Source organism: Dama dama, chromosome 2, assembly GCF_033118175.1.
Source record: "Dama dama isolate Ldn47 chromosome 2, ASM3311817v1, whole genome shotgun sequence".
NCBI classification, from domain to species: Eukaryota; Metazoa; Chordata; class Mammalia; order Artiodactyla; family Cervidae; genus Dama; species Dama dama.
The window spans coordinates 11,432,788-11,442,340 of NC_083682.1; the positions used below are offsets into that span (position 1 = coordinate 11,432,788).

Genomic DNA, 9,553 nt, shown 5'->3' on the forward strand with positions numbered 1-9,553 from the left:
ACTAGACTGCTAGTTCAAGGAAGATAAAGACTACTTTTGTCTTGATCAACTTTGCCTTTGAAGCCTTTCACCCAGAACCCAACACACAGTACATCCTTGTACGTTTGTTGGATGATATAAAATATCTTGTGGATGCAAATGAGATTTCTTCCAATACTGAAACCATGTACTTGAAGTACTGCTCTGCCCTAAATCTTTGATGCAGACTGGCATCACAGGAACCCCTGCTCTCTGCCACTAGACCCACTACATAAAGCCAGTTATATGTCCCTGGGGTGTCCCTGAAGTCTTCACTTTGCCATTTGACAACTGATCCTCCTAGCAATCTGCTCTCCAATGAAGATAGCAATGCATATCTCATGAAGTGGCTAGGAAGATGACATGAAATCACGAATGTCGAGTATGGCCCTTAGTATCGATTTTTATGATGTTCTTAGCAGTCTTTTTCTCCAAGTATGCAAGGCTCTCTGTCTTCTTAGATGTCCATGCAGATCAATTTGATTTTCAAGCCAAGCTTCAAGGAAGAGATTGCAGTTCAATTCTCTGTATTCTGAGAAGCTTCAAAGTCCACTAACCAAGGACACAGATGAAGGTACATAATTTATCCAGACCTTTGTGTTTTTTACAGATCTACTAGTGGCCTAAAAGGCTAAACTAGGGCATGTCAGAGCATATATAACTAGGGGTTCCCGGTCACCACTACATGCTAAGAACCTGAACTCTTTTGAGTACTTGGAGCCAGGAAAGAAGCATGAAGTGGCTTGTGCTCCTCAGGCTGGTAGTCTCAGATTGCAGAGTCATGTAAGTATGGGGGCTGTAAGCAGCATCATATTTCTTTCTGTGAGTTTTCTTTTCATCTGATTATTCTTCCACCCAACAGGTTCAGAAGGCAATGGAATATTTCCTTGACAGTGTTAAAGTTCAACTCTTACTTATTGATAAATCCCTTGCTATAGGAACTGTGGGTCCCAAGGGTTTTTTTAGATTTGCAGACTTGCACAACACTTGGGGTCCAGTTGTGTCATCACCTATGGAACTTGGAAGTCCTTGCAATTGTTCAGTGCACAGTCAATGCAGATGTAGCTGTGGTCCTGTGGGATAGCACTTTTCTACCTTTTATTTAACATGTCCTCTCTGTTCCCTCTCTACTTCAGTGTGTGTATGTCTATGTCTGATTCTCTGTATCACTATCATTTTCCTCTCCATCTCTTTGGAAGTCTCTGTGAGTGTATTTGTCACTGTGTTGTTTTCTCTTAATTTTTCATTTGACTCACCCTTCCTTCTCGAGTCTCTACATTTCCCTAACTTGTTCCCTATCTCCTGGATTCTTCTTTCAACTCTCTCTTCTCTTTCAACTTGGAGAAAGATTGGAAGAGCTACTTATACACTGTTTTATATCTGACAAGCAGTGTGACCAATGCAAACCTCTTGCATTTCAAATTCCTCCCTTATAAAAGAGGATAGGAATCCCCCTTCTACCTTGTTCCCTGAGCTTCTATGAGAAGGATACAGTGGGATGGCAACAGCAATGCCAATGGCTGTCATTGTTGAGACTTCCTATTTATTAAGTACCTTATATGCATCACTTCACTTATCTCCAAAATATTCTCTTTGGAGGGTTTGAATCATTACATTCCACCATTTTACTGAGGAGAGACTGAGACCCCACCTGGTCATATGGCTTACCTAACATTACAGAACAGAACCTGTAATCAAACCTATGTCTTTGCCATGGTATATGCATAACATTCTGATAATAAGGTGACTCATAAAAATGATTGGAAAATACACAGTGCCATTACAATGACAGTTATACCTTAACACTGACAGCTAATTGTAGCTTCTTCTTTGTTTTCATTGTCAAATATTCCATGAAAGAATACCTCTAATGAAAGTGAAGACCATGAGAAATATCCTCAGTGAAAGAAACATGCTGAACAATTTTCTGAAGGAACATGCTTACAAGACTGTCTCAGATTTCTTCTTGTGGCTCAAATATAACTATTCCCCTGCTGAAGAACATCATGGAAGTAAGTGTTTTGGGAGGATGGTGCTCCACAGGGCCCCTTGTGCTCTAGCCTAGCACTGGGTTCATTTGGAGATGCCACGTGGGATGTTGGGGCCAGGGCTCCTGCAGGACGTGGAAACCCTGGGCATAGGGGCCCCACCCAGAGGAGAAGTCACTCTCATCCTCAACTCCTGGTCTTGGTGACTGGGCCCAGAAATTAGCAGGTAGCAAGTAAACATCCATTTCTGTGTCAAAGATGTGTCATTAGTTTGAGGAAGGCTGTTCCTTCTGAGGAGAATGTAATGGTGACTCACTACAATACTCTTGCCTGGAAAGTCCCAAGGATGGAGGAGCCTGGTAGGCTGCAGTCCATGGGGTTGCTAAGAGTTGGACATGACTGAGCGACTTCACTTTCACTTTTCACTTTCCTGAATTGGTGAAGGAAATGGCAGCCCACTCCAGTGTTCTTGCCTGGAGAATCCCAGGGAAGGGGGAGCCTGGAGGGCTGCTGTCTATGGGGTTGCACAGACTTGGACACAACTGAGGTGACTTAGCAGCAGCGGTCCTTCTGAACCAAGTGAGTCACTCAGTTACAGATGAAGGGTGAGCCATCTCTGATTAGAATGTAGAACAAACTGAAAAGCAATTGGGAATCCCCAGGCAGAGGAATTCAGTTTCCACAGATGCAAGAATCACAGCCGTAAAAAGTTACAGAACCTGTATTCTGTGTAAGGCCATAAGAATCTAACACATTGGTTACTGTTTTTAGATTAGAAAAAAGGCTTATTTTGTCTTAAGAATGCCCATGGTGACCTTAGAGATAGGCAAGGGGTAAATACATGTTAAAATAAAGGGTCACCTGTGTGGTGTTGATTGAATGTTGTCTGAGTTTAGAGGGAGTGGCTGGGGTTGATCAAGAAAGACCTCCTGGAGAAGCGGGTGCTAAGGCTGGGTTTAAAGAGATTACAGAGTGTCACAAATGAAGGAACCGGAACTTCCCTGGGTGTCCAGAGGTCCTGCACGTCCAGTGGTTATGACTCTGTGCTTCCAATGCAGGAGGTACCATTTCAATGCCCTGTTATTGAATCAGTATCCTGCATAATATGTAGCACACACACACACACACAAATCAAATGCAAGCACCTCTGTAATCAAAGGCTGTGAGCTCCACAGTGGTTGGAAAGTGATCTCAAGAGATATGTGACACCCAAAGGGAGGCATCAGTATGGGAATAGAGGGTAGCCAGTTCTGTACTAACCCACGCCCTCCTTTTCGCTGTAGATGCTCTATGTGGGTAACATCATTGAAACACCCCTTCAGGAATTCCAGGTTATCTTTGACACAGGCTCATCTGACTTGTGGGTACCCTCCCTCTTTTGCACCAGCCCAACCTATTGTGAGTACAGACACCCCATACACGGACCATCCTTCACTTGCCCTGCCAGCCTGTTTTGCACTCTTGGCCCTGATGACACTCATCTCTCATGTCTGCAGCTACACTAGTTAGGTTCAGACATTACAAGTCTTCCACCTTCCAGCCTACCCAAAAGACCTTCAGCATCGCATATGGATCTGGGAGCATGAAGGAATTTTTGCTTATGACACCATTCGGGTAACGTGTAAACAGAAGCTGAGTCAGGACTCGCTATGGAGTGACCACTGCTTGCAAAACAGATGCAGGACCATCTGGCAGGACACTTCCTGGCCTAACTCCTGTAGATATTGGCCATCTTACCCACAGGATCCTGTCCCTGGGGAGGCAGTGCTTGTGGTGACACATGAGTAAACAGATTAGCTAACCCAGAGAGTGGCTTGAGATGGGGACTTGCAGCTTCTCTGCCCATGAGAACTTCAAGGTTCATTTTGCTGGGAGCAAGAAGAGGGGAAAAAAACACCCACTTTTATATTCACAGACTGTTCCAGCACTTTCAGGTAATAATTGTTTTAACCCTGCAACAACCCCACATAACAGGTGGTCTGATTAGCTCATGAGACATATGAGGAAACTGAGGTGCAGACAGCAAGGGCCTTGCTGAGGTCACACATATGGTAAACGATGGAGCTAGGCTGGCTTATCAGGACTGCAGTTGCTGTGGGGTGTTTGGGGACAGGTTAAAACTGATCTAGGGACCCTCGGGGCAGTCAAGGGCTTCAGGTATCCAGACTGGGAAACTGGAGGCCAGAGAAGTCAGAGGGCTTGATAAATGAGTTCTCACTCTAGAGGATCCTTGAGAGTCTAATAAAACCTATGGCCTGCCTCCCCAAAGCACTTGAGTGTATGCCCTCTCTCTCTTTCTCTCTCATACCCACACAAAGACACACATATCTCCAAAAGTGAATTTACCAGGCAGTAATTTCATAGATCCCTGCAATCAAGATTGAATTTTCGGCTTCTGTCTTCCTGGACAGATGCAGAATCCACAGTACCTTACGGAGAATGCAGTCCATTCCGGTCGTTAGGCACAGTGATGCCAAAGAGAAGGCTACCTTGCTCTCGGCTCATTTTGTCCACAAGGGGGCACCGATGGGCCCTGGCCTGACTCTTGGTTGCCCCACCTGTACAGAAGCCATGAGGCCAATTTGACTCACTCAGGTGGTGTTTTTCAGAGGGGCAGATGTGTTAAAATTCACAGCCTCTCATAAATGGAACCCAAATTCCCCTCCCAGCTTGGTCTAACCGTCTTAGTTCCACCGAAGACACAGTCCAGCCTCAATTCCTCCTGGAGGATCTAATGGTAATGCCCCCGATCCCAGTCCTAGCTCCACTTCACATATCTGTAAGTGGGAACACTCTTCTCTCCCAAAGACTGTGGACTTTGTAAGTACTGACCAGCCATTCAGTCTAAGCGTGGCAGAATATGGGTGCGAGGGTGTATGTTTGATGGCATCTTTGGCTTGAACTACCCCAACCTATCTGTCCCCATCTTTGACAACCTGAAGACTCAAGGTGCCGTTTCTGAGCCTGTCTTTGTCTTCTACTTGAGCAAGTAAGTCTGAGATGGACAATCCCTTTTCTAAATTAGCTGTAAGATGCTTTCAGTTGTACAAAAATTATGGAACACTTGATAAAGTAGTATTCTGAGAGATAATCTAACCCAGGATAACTATAGCCCCAGGTCCACACCTAGCTTCACCACTGGCTTTTATAAATAACATTTTATTGGAACACAACTGTGCTCCTTGGTCTAGGGGGATGAGTCAGGAGGAAGACCAACAGAAGTCAACAGGAAACAAGTTAGAGGAAAAGGCAATAGGATTTGCTTATGAATTTGATAAGGAAGAAAGGAGAAGGATGGTGGTAGCTTTCCTTCCTCATTAGCATTTCACCCTGAGCCCAGGACCAGCTATCCAATTTGAAGGAGCCAGTGAAAAATGAAAGTGTGGGACACAAAACAAAAGTGTGGGACCCCTTGTCAAGAAATATTAGGCATTTCAAGACAGGGAGAGCAGAGGTGGGTTCCCTTCTGAGCGTGGGGCCCTTTGGACAGTAGAGGTCACAGGCCTTTGGAGCCAACTCTGGATAACCTGAACCCACAGCCTTAGCACTCCCAGGCCTTGATTTTCTTGAAAAATGACAAGCTGGACAAGAAGAGAGCCTGAATGCTTCAGCATCCAGTCCTCTGAGGGTGTCTGGGCACTCAGGTCACAGGAGGTCCAGGGCATCTTCAGAAGACATAGTGGGTGGAGCCCAGCCAGGTGACTCAGCTTCTAACCTCCTCTATGCCAGTCATTAGCCAGTAACCAACCTCAGTCTGGTTCTCAATCACTCCTAGACTCAAATTCTGCATCTGTAGATGGGCACCTTATTAGGTTCTTGATGCGTACACAAGCACAGCTCTCAGACAGTGCTGTTGTTTCTGTCCTCCAAAGATCCCCTACTCTCTTCTCTCTACACATGCAGGGCAAAAGGCAGTTTGGTGATGTTTGGTGGAGTGGACCACTGCTAGTACAAGGGAGAGCTCAACTGGGTACCATTGGCACAAGCAGATGACTGGCGTATAACCACGGACTGGTAAGCCTTTCCCTCTGACGGTAAGCCCAAGGAATGCTCCCACTACTGTACATGGACACAGGCAGACACACAGAAATGCATTCTCAGACACATAGTCACAATGACACAGACAGACACACAGACACATGGAAACACACAAACACGTATAAACATACACAGAGACACATAAAAACTTACATAGCAAAAAACGAACAAACAAAAAAACTTGCATAGCTAGTCAGAGACACAGAAGCACACACAGAGACACACACTAACACACATACAAACAAACACACAAGCACATAGATACACAAACAGCACATGGGTTCATAATCCCCAGGCCTCCAGACCAGGGCTCAGAGCAGGGTCCTCATAGGGTCCAGAGAGTTCTGTGCAGCTGGGAGAGCCTTGCACCCGCTGACCTGTGAGGCGGGGAGCATGGTCAGACGACTCTGCAGTGTCGTGAACAGGATCAGGGAGGATTTCAGCAGCTTGGACAGCATTATAAGATGACCAACTGTCCAGGGCTACCTGAGGCCAAGCAAGTTCTCAGTACAGATAAGTGTCAGTTTACAAACAGGGCAAGTCCTGAGCAAATGGGGGAAACTGGTCGCCTTATGGAGAAGCTACCCAGCAGTGGAGAGAGGTTGGCTGCAGTCTTAAGATGTGAAAGCAACTAATAAAAGAGACACACCACGTCCCTGGGCACAGAGTGGGGCAGGGGCTATAACTGAGAGAATCAGAAAGGTGGGATCCAGGAGTGACCTGAGGACAAGAGGCAATAACTGATAGGATTCTGTGTGATACCCTCAGACAAAAGCTGACCTGTCCTTTGGAGTTTCTGTGGGCTAGTCATGTATTTCCTGGCCAGGGTCTCAGGGTCCGAGCTGGTTGTAGGAGCAGTGCTGGGAGACACCCTCTCCCAAAGGAGCCCCTCTCTCCCACCACTATGAGAATCTGCTGCCCTTTGAATCTACATCTTCACCCTGTGGTTGACTGGTTATTTGTTCCCCACAAGATACAGCTCTCTGGATGTTTCTCATTATTTTCAGTCTTCATTCACTCATTGAAAAGACAAAATTTGGGCATCCACTGTGTGCCAGGCACTTTAGGGAGGCAATGAGAATAAACTCGCCGTCACTTCTAAGAAGGCAGATGCACAGAAATGACAGACACACATAGTGAATTGTGACTTTGGTACATGCTAGACGTGAGGAAGGGTCTACAGAGAGTGTCAAGAAGGGAGACTGATAAACACCATGGGAAAGACTTCCCTGAAACCATATCAATTAAGCTGGAGTCTGGAAGATGAGAAGAAATTTGCTAGTCAAATGGGAGGGGACTCTTCTAGGAAGGAAGACCAGCTTGAGTCAAGGTACAAAAGATCCTGGTGTATTCAAGTACTGCATTCAAGGATGTCAAGGAAGGTGCCGTGTCGAAAGCAAGGGAAAAGATTCAGGGCAAGAGACGAAGGGCTGTTTAGGAGACAGTCGGGAAGGGGGCAGCTCTGGGGAGACTCAGAGTGACCTCGATGCCCACTTTGTTCCACTGTCTCTCAGCATCTCCATGAAAAGAGACAGGTTATTGCTTGTTCTGGCGGCTGCAAGGCTCTTGTGGACACCGGGAAATCACTGATCCTTGGTCCAGGATGACTGGTCAATGACATCCAGAAGCTCATCGGTGCCACGCCATGGGGTTTCGAGGTGAAGGGTCATGCCCCAGGATCACTCCCAGTCTCCACACACAACAAGGATCTCCAGGGCCAACCCCTCTCTCTCTCTCTCTCTAAGAGCACTACGTTTCATATTTTGCAGTCAATAACCTGCCCTCTATTATCTTCACCATCAATGGCATCATCTACTCAGTGCCAGCTCGAGCCTACATCCTCAAGGTGTGGGGAGGACCCTGAGGCATGGTTCTCAAATAGGAACTCGAAATAACACTTGGGCTGCTGCTGGGAGGAAGCCGCCCTCTGCAGGCCATCTCTCACTATTGCAGATGCTGCTGAGCCCTGTAGCTGGGCCAAAACCTCGCACAACACCAACCACTTGAGAGTAAAGGCCCGTTTGGGACACTAATCATCCTGAAATAAATGCGGAGACGACACACCATGCTGGCATGGTGGGAGTCACAACGAGAGAAGAACACTGAGGTCCTCAGTGTTCAAGGAGCTTCAGTTCAAAATGAAACCTCAGAGGCATGAACCCGGAAAGTCAGCACCACCAGTCCCTGAAATAGGCCATGTGACAAGGAGAATGCCTGGGGACAGTCCCAGTGTGCTGTCCTAACATAGGGATTAACACTCTCCCTCACCTTTTCGCAGTTTTCCTGGTTGTGATGATAAATTACACAGTCAGCCTAGTTCTCGGCCACCATCTTCCCCTTGCTGTGGCCAGGTGTCTCCTTTGTGAGTTGGGGTACCTGACCCCTCTGTTGGGAGGTTGGATACTTAGGTGAATGAAGGGTGCACAGTGACTGCTCAGACCCGGCACAGGGTGGAGGCTTTGTGTCTGCTCCCTATGGGAGTTCAGAGCTGGCTGATTGGCTGAAAGAAGGCTGTGAGGAAGGGAGGGAATTTCAGGAATTCTAAAACCACAAACTCATGGAGCCATATGGAGGGTTTCTTGGTTCTAGGCAGAACTGCACTGGATTCCATGCAAATGGCATCCCAAGGTAATCTGCATTGGGGCACTGGGGACTTACTAGGGGTGATGAGGGCTACAGACTGACCGGTGCGGATGGGGAACCAGAGTACGTTACCCAACCAAGTCTGGAGTGGCCAAAGAGGGTGACTGTGGGCCGAAAGAGGCTTCCCATAGTTCCTGAGTTAATTCTTCAAGAACTGTTATTCTTGTGGGCACTGTTATATTTAAGATGGATAACCAACAATGAGTTAGTGTGTAGAACAGGTAACTCTGCTCAGTTATATGACAGCCTGGATGGGAGGGGTATCTTTTGGACCACAATACACGGATTCATATGGTTGAGTCTCTTTACTGTCCACCTGAAACCCAGAATATAGTTAATCAGCTATATTCCAATACAAAATACAGTTTTTTAATGAAGTATGGATTGTGGGAATGCAGGAGGAGAACCGACACTCTCTGCAGAGAAAACAAGGAGCAGGAGTCAGGAGGAAAGAAACAGGGAGTGAGTAGAACCAGGGGCCACGCTTGTTCTTTTCTAAAAATTGTGTTGAAGTGTGGCTGATCTTCAGTGTCGCCTTAAGTTCTGCTGCCCAGCAATGTGACTCAGTTATACACACTAAAAGCATACATTCTTTTTCTTATTCTCTTTCATGAGGTTTGTCACTGGATATTGAATAGAGTTCCTTGTGCTCTACAGTAGGATTTTGTTTTTTTTTTTTTTAGTTTTTTATTTTTTTTTATTAGTTGGAGGCTAATTACTTTACAACGTTTCAGTGGGTTTTGTCATACATTGACATGAATCAGCCATGGAGTTACATGTATTCCCTATCCCGATCTCCCCTCCCACCTCCCTCTCCACCCGATTCCTCTGGGTCTTCCCACTGCACCAGGCCTGAGCACTTATCT

General features: G+C 46.4%; 1 pseudogene; it reads left to right on the top strand.

The window, feature by feature from the left end:
• Positions 1–751: 751 nt before the first annotated feature.
• On the top strand, positions 752–4,999 carry LOC133067869 (pregnancy-associated glycoprotein 1-like; annotated as a pseudogene).
• The last annotated feature ends 4,554 nt before the right edge of the window (positions 5,000–9,553 follow it).